Here is a 10,084-nt window from a genome sequence, read left to right as displayed (position 1 = left end):
TGCCCCGCCCCGTGCCGGCAGCCTTGACGACTGTTGCTACCCGGCGCTGACTGGCCCCCGCGGCAGTGCCGGGAACGGGCTCCCACAATCCTCTGCGCGCGGGGCTCGTCTTCGTCGTCCCCGCCCACGACGCCTGGCTGGGGAGGACCCGGAGCATGAGGGTCCCAGGTCAGTGTCACCTGACGAAGGTGAGTCCTGTGGCACCGAGAGGTGGGAGGAGGCAGAGCGAGCATGGGGCCCCCGGGAGGTGGTGTCCCTGAGGACGGGTTCCTCCAGCTCCCCCACCTGTCCACCCTCATCCCACCGACTCCCTGAGTAACCCTCAGCTCTGTTCTTATCCTGCTTCTCTCTTGCTAGCCACCCCTGACCCCCGCCCCCAGTATATGCAACCCTTTCCCCTCACTGCCCACCCACAGCTTAGCCATCCCTACCCCCCACTCCCCATCCGCAGTGTAGCCATCCCTGCCTCCCGCCCAAAGTATAGCCATCCATGCCCCCCCACCTCCCCGCCCTCTGTGTAGCAATCCCTGCCCCCCACTTCCCCACCCATTGTGTAGCCATCCCTACTCCCCACTCCTCACCCACAGTGTAGCCATCCCGGTCCCCTCATTCCCCTTCCTGAGAGTAACCATTCCCATCCCCTCCCCTCTTCCCAACTCAGTGTAGTCATGACTTCTCACCCTCACTTCTGTGTATCTATCCCTAATCCCTGCCCCCTTACTTCCCACTCTCAATGTAGTCAGTCATCTTTTCTTCTCACTTCCTCACTCGTGTGTAGCCATCCTCATCCTCTTACCCCTGCCTCCAGTATAGTCATCCCTGTTCTCTCATCCTCCTTCCCCATGTAGCCATCCCTACTATGCCCCTACTGTGTTAAGCATTTGTGTTAGACGCTGGTTATACAAAGACAAAAATGAAACAGTCCCAACCTCAAGGATCTCTCAAGTCACAATGTATCTTTCTCTGTCCCTTCATCCCCTCTACCATATTAACATATCTATCAGTTCATTTCAACAAAATATGAAGGACGTTGAGGGATATACAAAACTTAAAATATAACATGGTTCCCCCTCCAACAGAGCTCAGAGTTTAATAGGGAATATGAAACATATATAAACATATTGCAAAATAATGAAAAATAAGTGTATTAGAGAAATAAACAAAACTTATAAAGTGGGTAGGGGAAGTTATTACCAAAGGGAAGGCTTCTTGGTGTTAGGACATTTTGTTAGGCTTTATTTTTAAAAAATGAATTTATTTATTTTTAGTTTTCAATATTCACTTCCTTAAGATTTTGAGTTCCAGATTTTCTCCCTGTCTCTCCCCTCCCCTACCCTAAGATGGCATGTAAATTGATATAGGCTCAACATACACATTTCATATTAAACCTATTTTCACATTATTTGTGTTGTAAAGAATTAGAACTAATGGGAGGAACCACGAGAAAGAAGAAACAAAAAGAGAGGGCAAATAATATTCTTCGGTCTGCATTCAGATGCCATAGTTCTTTTTCTGGATGTGGACAGCATTTTCCATCATGAGACTTTTGGAGATGTCTTAGATCCTTGTGTTGCTGAGAAGAGTCAAGTCAGTGAAAGTTAGTCATCACACGATATAGCTGTTGCTGTGTACAGTGTTCTCCTGTTTCTGCTCACTTCATTCAGCATCAGGTCATATAAGTCTTTCCAGGTTTTTCTGAAGTCTGCCTGATCATCATTTCTGGTTTTTTTTTTAAACAGTTGGGGGGTAAGTGACTTGCCCAGGGTCACACAGCTAGTAAGTGTCAAGTGTTTGGTCTGAGGCAGATTTGAACTCAGGAGCTCCTGACTTCAGTCTCATCATTTCTTATAGCACCACCAAGTGTGAAGATATTTATGAAGTTCTTTGTAAATCTTTTTTTTTTTTAGTTAGGCAGTGGGGTTAAGTGACTTGCCCAGGGTCATACAGCTAGTAAGTATTATGTGTCTGAGGCAGGATTTGAACTCACGTCCTTCTGAATCCAGGGCCAGTGCTCTATCCATTGTGCCACCTAGCTGCCTCTCATCATTTTTTATAGCACGATAGTATTCCATTACATTCATATACCACAACTTGTTCAGCCATTCCCCAGTTGATGGGCATCTCCTTAATTTCCAATTCTTTGCCACCACAAAAAGAGCTGCTATAACTGTTTTTGTACATGTGGGTCCTTTTCCCATTTTTATGATCTCTTTGGGATACAGACCTAGAAGTGGTATTGCTGAGTCAAAGGGTATGCACAATTTGTGTTAGACTTTAAATGATGGAAATGGATTAAGAATATGTGAGCAAAAATTTGAATAGAAGAACATTCTAGGTATGGAGAAGATACATTAATCAAGCATTTAGATCCCGCCTTCAAGAAAACCAAGGATTCCAAGAGGCAGAGATGAGTAAGAACAGCTAATGCAAAGGGATGGAAACCAAAGATGGAATGTTTTTTGTGGGAAACAGCAGGTATGCCAGTATAACTGGACAGTAGAATGCATGGAGGGGGATGATGGTAAGAAGCTAATGAAGATAATATGGAGCCTAGGTTATGAAGAGCAATTCTGTGTCCAAAAGGTGAGTTTATATTTGATCTTACAGGTAATAGGTGGCCACTGGAATTTACACGTTTAGACTTGTGCTTTACACTTGGCAGCTGTGTGGAGGATAGATGGGGTGGGGAGAAACTTTAGGCAGGAAGGCCAATAAGCAAGCTATTGCAACTATCCTGGTGAGTTGCAGAAAGGGAAGTATATAATCGATGTGAAATTAGAAACAGGGTTTGGAAATTTATTGGTTGTGTGCGGTAAGTAAGAATGATTTGAATATAACACTGAGGTTTTGAACCTGAGTGACTGTGACAGTGGTGGTGCCCTTGACAGAAAGAGGAAAGTTAGAAAGTGAGGTAGGTATAGAGAGCATGGGGAGATGACAAGTTGTTTTAGATGTGCAGAATTTGAGATGCCTATGGGATATCCATTTTAAAATGTTGAATAGTCGTTTGGTCAGAAAAGAGACTATGGCTGGATATGTACATCTGGGAGTCATCTGTATAGAGGTGATTAATGAATTCAAGAAAACTGATGAAATTACCAAGGAGAGGGTAGAGAGAGAAGAGAAGGGAACGTAGGACACAACTTCAGGATACACTCACGGTTAGGTGTAGTAACATGTTTGATAATCTGGCAAAGGAGAATGAGAAAGAGCAGTCAAACAAGTAAGTGAAGCAAAAGAAAGGTGTCACAAAAACCCAGGGAAGAGGGAATATCCAGAAGAAAAGAATGGTCAACATTGTCAGATGTTGCAGAGAGGTAAAAAACCATGAGGACCCAAAAAAGGCATTAGGTTTGCTCATTTGTAATTTTGGAGAAAGCAGCTTCAGTTGAGCGGTGAGATTGTAAACCAGAATGCAGAGGGTTTAGAATTGATTTAGTTTCACAGATTCTTCTGTACTGTCCTTTATATTTTAAAATTTTTAAATTTTAATCCTTGATAAATCAATAATTTAAAAAATAAAATTAATTTAAAAAGTGAGAGAAGAGAAAGTGGAGGCATCAAGTATAGGCAACTTTTTCTAGGACTTTGGCTGAGAAAGGAAGGTAAGCTATAGGACAGTAAGACATACAGGACATACAGCTGCAAGAGTAATTTTCCTTAAACATTGATTTCGTTACACATTGCTCAGTCAACTCCAGTGACTTTCAGATGCCTCAAAGATAAAGTATAAACTCCTCTATAAAACTTTTAAACCCTACTCAATCTGGCCCCAACCTATCTTTTCATCTCCATTGGACACTACTTTCCCTCTTGTACTCTACAGTGTCACTAAACTGGGCTTCTTTCTAGTCCTCTAGTCCTCACACATGCCACTTCATTTCCAGACTCTACTTTTGCAATGGTAGTCCCATATACTTTAGCAACAGTGTGTAGGAAAGAGTAGTGAAGAACTTGATTGAGAAAAGAAAGATAATATGGATGTCCCGTTTCTCTGTAAATGAACATCTGACCATGTATGTGACTGCCCTATTTAATAAACTCTAGAGGTGCCATATTCCCTCTCTTTATAACTGGGCTTCATCCTGTCTTTCTAGCTTGTCTTTCTTTTTCTCTGAAATGACATTGCATGTCGTCTCCATTTCTTTTCGCTGGTTGTCCATCATTCCTGGAATGTTCTCTTTTCCTCACCTCTGCCACGTAGACTCCTTCTCTCCCTTCAGAGATTAAGCTTAAGTACCACCTTCTGTATGAAACCTTTTCTGATCACTCCAACTGTCAGTGCCCTCCAACCCAGAGTACCTTATATATAACTGCTTTGTAAGTATTTGTATTCTCTTTATCTTTATTCTTTATATACATACATACACATACACACATATACATGTATACACATACATGTATACATGCATGTGTATATGTGTATATAAAGAAAAAAAATATATAATATAATTACATAATACATAATGTTAGTGCAATATATTTTAATAACATAATATATTATAATATAGAATATAATAATATGAGATATAATAAATAACATAATAAAGAAATAAATAAAAATAAATGTCTGTAGGTATGTATTTATGTCCCATATGAGAATGTAGGCCTCTTGCTGACCCTGGGAGCAAATACTTCTAATCCCAGCTACTAGTGACACAGAAGCTGGTGGATCTCTTCAGCCCTGGAATTCTGAACTGCAGTGGGCTGAGCTTAACCAGTAGTACTGAGTACAAAGTCAGTTTGATTAGCCTTTAGGAGCATGGGGCAGGGGGGAAACTGGGTGGCTTAGGGTGGCCCAGGTCAAGCTCTAAATACAGCAGGTCAAAGCTTTTATGCCAGTCAGTGGTGGGGTCAGGCCCATAAATAGACACCCTGACCCCTCCGACATCCCATATCCTCTCCTCCATCTGAATGAGGAGACTCATTTAAAAAAAAAAATAAACAAGAAGGTAAGCTCCTTGAGGTTAGGAACTATTTCACTTTTGTGTTTGTATTCCCAGTGTCTAGCACAGTGCCTGGCACATAATAGGTAGTTCCTTTACAAATGCTTGTTGACTGATTGGTTTGAATGAGGACTTCTGTAAATGAGGTTGTCACAATAGAAAGAATATAAATACAAGAGCTATTTTAGAAATAGAATCGAAAGGACTAGGTAACTGAATATGAATTAAAGGGAAATATCAAAGATAATGCCAAGATTTTGGACATGTATTATTGGTTGAATGAATGATTTTTAGTTAATCAGAAGGAGGAAGAAGGTGCTTATGGAACATCCAAGAGCAAGTTTCCTGTTAATTGATAAATTCTTGCTTAGAAGAGAATTCACAGCTGGAGACAGTAAGATTCAGGCATCATTGGTCAATTAATCAACAAGCATTTATTAAGTACTTAACTTTGTTCCAGGTGCTGCGTTTAGAGATGGAGATACAAAAACAGGCAAAAAATAGGCTAGCCTTCAAGGAGCATATAATCTAATGGGAGAGACAACATGTAAATAACTAGGTATATGTGAGATATATGCAGAGTAGATGGAAGGCATTGTGAAGAGTGAAAGTGCTAGCCACTGGGGAACTTTTGCAGAAATTGGGCTTTGAGCTGAGTTTTGAAGGAGGTCAGGGAAACTAAAAGGGAGAGGTGAGTGAGCATAGCTTTCCAGATATGGGAGACAGCCAGTACAAAGTGAAGGAAATGGGAGATGAAGTGTTGTATTTGAGGAATTGCAAGTAGGCCACTATGGCTGAATCATAGTGTGTAGGTGGGTGTAAGGTATAAGAAGGCCAGAAAAGTAGGAATGGGTCCAGGTTATGAAGAGATTTAAATGCCAAACAAAGGCATTTTTTTTCTTTGGTCCTGAAGGTAACAAAGAGACACACTCATTAATCAGAGGTGTGATATGATCATATTTTAGATAAATCACCTTAGTATTTGATTGAAAGATGGATTGAGGTGAGGAAAGACTTGAGGAAGGGACAAGACCATTGCAGTGCTTCTTAAACTGTGGGTCTCAACCCCATATGGGAGAAACACTAAAGGGGTCGAAAGTGGAAAAAGTTTAAGAAGCCCTGGACTCTGGATGCAAGGTGATGAGCTTCTGAATTAGGGTTGTAAGAGAGAAGGGGAAAATATACTAGAGATATTGTGAAAGTAGAAATTAAAAGATTTGGATATGTGGGGTGAGTGAGAGTAAGGAGTTGACGCAAAGATTGTGGGCCCGAGTGACTGGGAGTATGGTGATGCCCTAACCAGTGATAGGGATGTTTAGAAGTGGGAAGGCTTTGGGGAGAAAGAAATTGAATTCTGTTTTGGACAGGATGACTTTGAAATGCTTATGGTACCATCCAATTTGAGATTTCAAGAGGCAGTTGAAGTTTTGTGACTGTAGGTCAGCTGAGAGACTAGGCACAGGGGTGGCCTCTTGAGGCTACAAGTGGCCTTCTAGGTCCTTGGATAGGACCTTTTAACTGAATGCAAGTTTTACAGAACAAATCCTTTTATTAAGGGAATTTTATTAAGGGATATCAAGGGACTTGAGGCCTAAGGTTCTCCACCCCAGCCTAGGGAACTATTTGCATAAAGATAGTAATTGAGTTAGAATTGATTCAGTCACCAAATGAGATAGTATGGAGAGAAAGGAGCCCAGGACAGAGTCTTTTTTTTTCTTTTTTTAAAATTAATTTATTTTGAATTATCAACAATCACTTCCATAAGCTTTTGAGTTTTAAATTTTTCTCCCCCTTTCTCCCCACCTCCCTCCCCAAGATGGCACCCAGTCTGATATAGGCTATACATATATATTCCTATTAAACATATTTTCACATTAGTCATGTCGTAAGTAAGAATTAGAACCAATAGGAGGAACGACCAGAAAGAGGAAGCAAAACACAACAGAAGAAAAAAAATAGCAAGTAGTATGCTTCCATCTGCATTCCAACTCCATAGCTCTTTCTTTGGATGTGGATAGCATTTTCCATCATGAGGCCTTTGGAAATGTCTTAGATCCTCATATTGCTGAGAAGGGTTAAGTCTATCAGTATTAGTCATCGAACAACATGGCTGTTACTATGTACAACATTCTCCTGGTTCTGCTCACTTCACTTAGCATCAGACCGTACAAGTCTTTCCAGGACAGAGCCTTGAGGGAAACCCACAGTTAAAGGGCATAAAATTGATGAAGACTTTATTTTTCTTTTTCCAATGCATTTTTATTTTATTAAATATTTCCCAATTACATATAAAAAAAATTCAACATTCTTTTAAAAATTTTTTGCATTCCAAATTCACTTCCTCCCACCCATCCCCTACCCTCTGGTGAAAACAAGCAACATATCAGTTATACATGTGAAATCATGCAAAACGTGCTTCTCTATTAGATATGTTGCAAAAGAAAACACACACAGAAAAAACCCAAGAAAAACAAATAAAGGAAAAAAGTATGCTTCAATCTGCACTGAGTTCCTATCAGTTCTGTCTCTGGAGGTGGATAGTGTTTTTCATCATGAGTCCTTTGGAACTGTCTTGGATCTTTGTCTTCATCAGAGTAGCTAAGTTTTTCACATTTGATCATCCTTACAATGTTTCTGTTACTATATATAATGTTCTCTCGGTTCTGCTCACTTCACTTTGCATCAGTTCATATAAATGTTCCCAGGTTTTGGATGAAGAACTTTCAAAGGAAACTGAGAAATAGCTGTTGGACAGGTAGGAGAAAGAATAAGGGAAAAGTATCAAGAAGTGGGTGGTCAGCAATATTAGACCCTGCAGAGAAGTGAAGGAAGATCTGGATTGAGAAAAGGCCGTTAGATATCAAGTAAGAGATAATTGGTAACTTTAGGGAGGGCAGTTTCAGCTGAATAATGAAGTTGGATGCCAGATTGTAGAGGGTTTAGAGGAGAATCTGAGGTTGTGGAAGTATTGAGTATAGATGGCTTTCTGAAGGAGTTTATCTGTGAAGGAGAGGAAAGATATAGGAAGATAGCCAGAGTGAATAGTAGGTTCAAGTAAAGGTTTTTTTAAGGATGGGGGAAATGTGGGAGTGTTTGTCAGCCGTAGGAAAGGAGCCTGTAGAGAGGGAGAGGTTGAAAATAAAGAGTGGGGGTGATAGTGAGGGTAATTTGCTGGAGATGTCAGAGGGGATGGGATTAAAAGTGCATGTAGAGGGATTGGCTGTGGCAAAGAGAAGGACCATCTTTTTGCCTGAGAATGGAGTTAAAAGGAAGTAGTGAAGGAAGATGTCTGAATATGAGACCAGCAAAGGAGAAGGTAGAATTTTTTATTTATTTTATTATATATTTTTTTGAAGGTGAAATTCTCTGTTTTGAGAGTGGAGGGGGGGGTGCCCTGGGAAGTTTGAAGAGAAATTGGAAGGTTTGGTGATGAGAATAAAACAGGTAATCTATTAAAGAGGAATAGAATGTTTGCCTTGTTGTAGTGAGGACCCAGCTGGATTTGTTGTTGTTCAGTCATTTCAGTCCTGCCCAATTCTTCATCACCTCATTTGAGATTTTCTTGTCAAGGATACTAGAGCAGTTTCCCATTTCCTTCTCCAGCTCATTTTACAGATGAGTAACTGAGGCAAACAGGATTAAGTGACTTGCCCAGGGTCAGACAGCTAGTTAAGTGTCTGAAGCCAGATTTGAACTCAGGAAGATAAATCTTCCTGACTCCAGGCCAGGCCCTGTATCTACTGGGCCAACTAACTGCTTCAGTTGGGATTAGATAACATAAATTTGTAGTTGACCCAATTGGTATAATTTCATGATTTCCTTCAGCTCTGCTCAGCAGCATGTGTGAGTAGGATGAAAAGAAGTAGATGGTGGAAGTAATTCAGGGTTGAAGTTGGACAAGTCCTGATTGTTGATAAGAAAGGGAAAAAGGGCATTGAGAAAAGAGGACAAGGTAGAGTTAAGTTGGTTGGCCAAGAATTTAGATGGGGGAGGAAGGAGAATATAGCCATTTCAGGGGTAATGGCTTGGGAAAGAATAAAATTATCATCAGATAAAGTAATTTCAGGTTTTGTGAATAAGGAAGTAGAACACTAAAGGCAAAGCGAAGATTCTGACTACGTCTATGTATCCTGGAATGGAAGAGCGGTTCATGAGAATGGATAATACTGAGGAACTTGGAAACTAGGGTATTTAAGGGAATATCAGTTTCTATGTTGAAGCACTTTTGTATGAAGACACAATGTGAGAGAAAAGAATGTGAACCAGATATTGAACTCTTTGAGAAAGGAAGGAGAATGTCCTGGGGGTCTGATGGGATGAGCCTGACTCAGGCTGGGATAAAATGAAGCATTCCTGGGTCATTAAGCAGTTAAGAAAAGTTAGCCATAGCATAGAAAGGTTACCTCGTAAGGATTCTACAGCACTTAGCATAGTTATATGTGGCTTCCTTCTCTATATAGAAACACATCTACTTAGTAGGGCAGGGTGTGGTGACTTGAAAGGTCTTAGGATCTTGGGATGTCTGCCAAGTGTGAAGGGCCTTAACTCTACACAGGTGGTCCTTTTTATGCCTTTAAGTGACCAGGAAGCTATGTCAATATTGTCAGATTCTACTAGGAAGATATTTCATGGAAGGTGGAGCTTGAACCTTGTCCTGTATGCCAACCAAGTTCAGGGTATAGTTTTGTCACCTTTCAGAGAGGAACTAGCCTAATTTATATTGGGAGTGAGGATAGGGATAACTCTGGTCCTGTACCAGGCTCATATAGATAACAGCCACCAGATCTAGATTGGGTGATAAATTTGGATAGCATGAACTTCAAAGGAGGAGAGGTTGGCTCATTGAAAAGTGGTTAAAAGAGGGTTTATAAGTGCCTGGAGAGAAAATATTTTGACTGACCCACTGAGAACAGTGAGTTGAGGAATATTAGAGTTAGTCAGTCAGCTGTGTGACAGGTGCTGTGCTAACTTCTGGGAATACAGAGATAGGCTAAAGACAATCCCTTTTCTCAAGAACCTCACAGTCTAATGGGAGGGACAACATATAAACACTTATGTACTGACAGGATGTGTAGAGAGTAAATTAGATAATCTCACAGGGGAAGCATTAAGATTAAGGAGGACTGGGAAAGGCTTCT

The 10,084-nt window shown here is 40.7% G+C and overlaps 1 protein-coding gene across 6 annotated transcripts in view; it reads left to right on the top strand.

Moving 5' to 3' along the window:
• Nucleotides 1-80: 80 nt before the first annotated feature.
• TECPR2 (tectonin beta-propeller repeat containing 2) overlaps nt 81-10,084 on the top strand; it is a 147,957-nt gene continuing 137,953 nt past the window's right edge. For 5 of the 6 annotated variants that reach the window (XM_020971108.2, XM_020971109.2, XM_020971106.2 and 2 more), the window contains exon 1: nt 103-188. The gene's annotated coding sequence lies outside the window, so the exon portion shown is untranslated. Of the gene's footprint in view, nt 189-10,084 lie in introns of all 6 variants that reach the window. The other variant, XM_020971107.2, reaches the window with a different exon arrangement.

This window comes from Phascolarctos cinereus, unplaced genomic scaffold (genome assembly GCF_003287225.1).
Source record: "Phascolarctos cinereus isolate Bilbo 61053 unplaced genomic scaffold, phaCin_HiC Scaffold_2;HRSCAF=192, whole genome shotgun sequence".
Taxonomy (NCBI): Eukaryota; Metazoa; Chordata; class Mammalia; order Diprotodontia; family Phascolarctidae; genus Phascolarctos; species Phascolarctos cinereus.
Note: the sequence above shows the minus strand (reverse complement) of the source record. Positions and strands in the feature narration are given on the sequence as shown.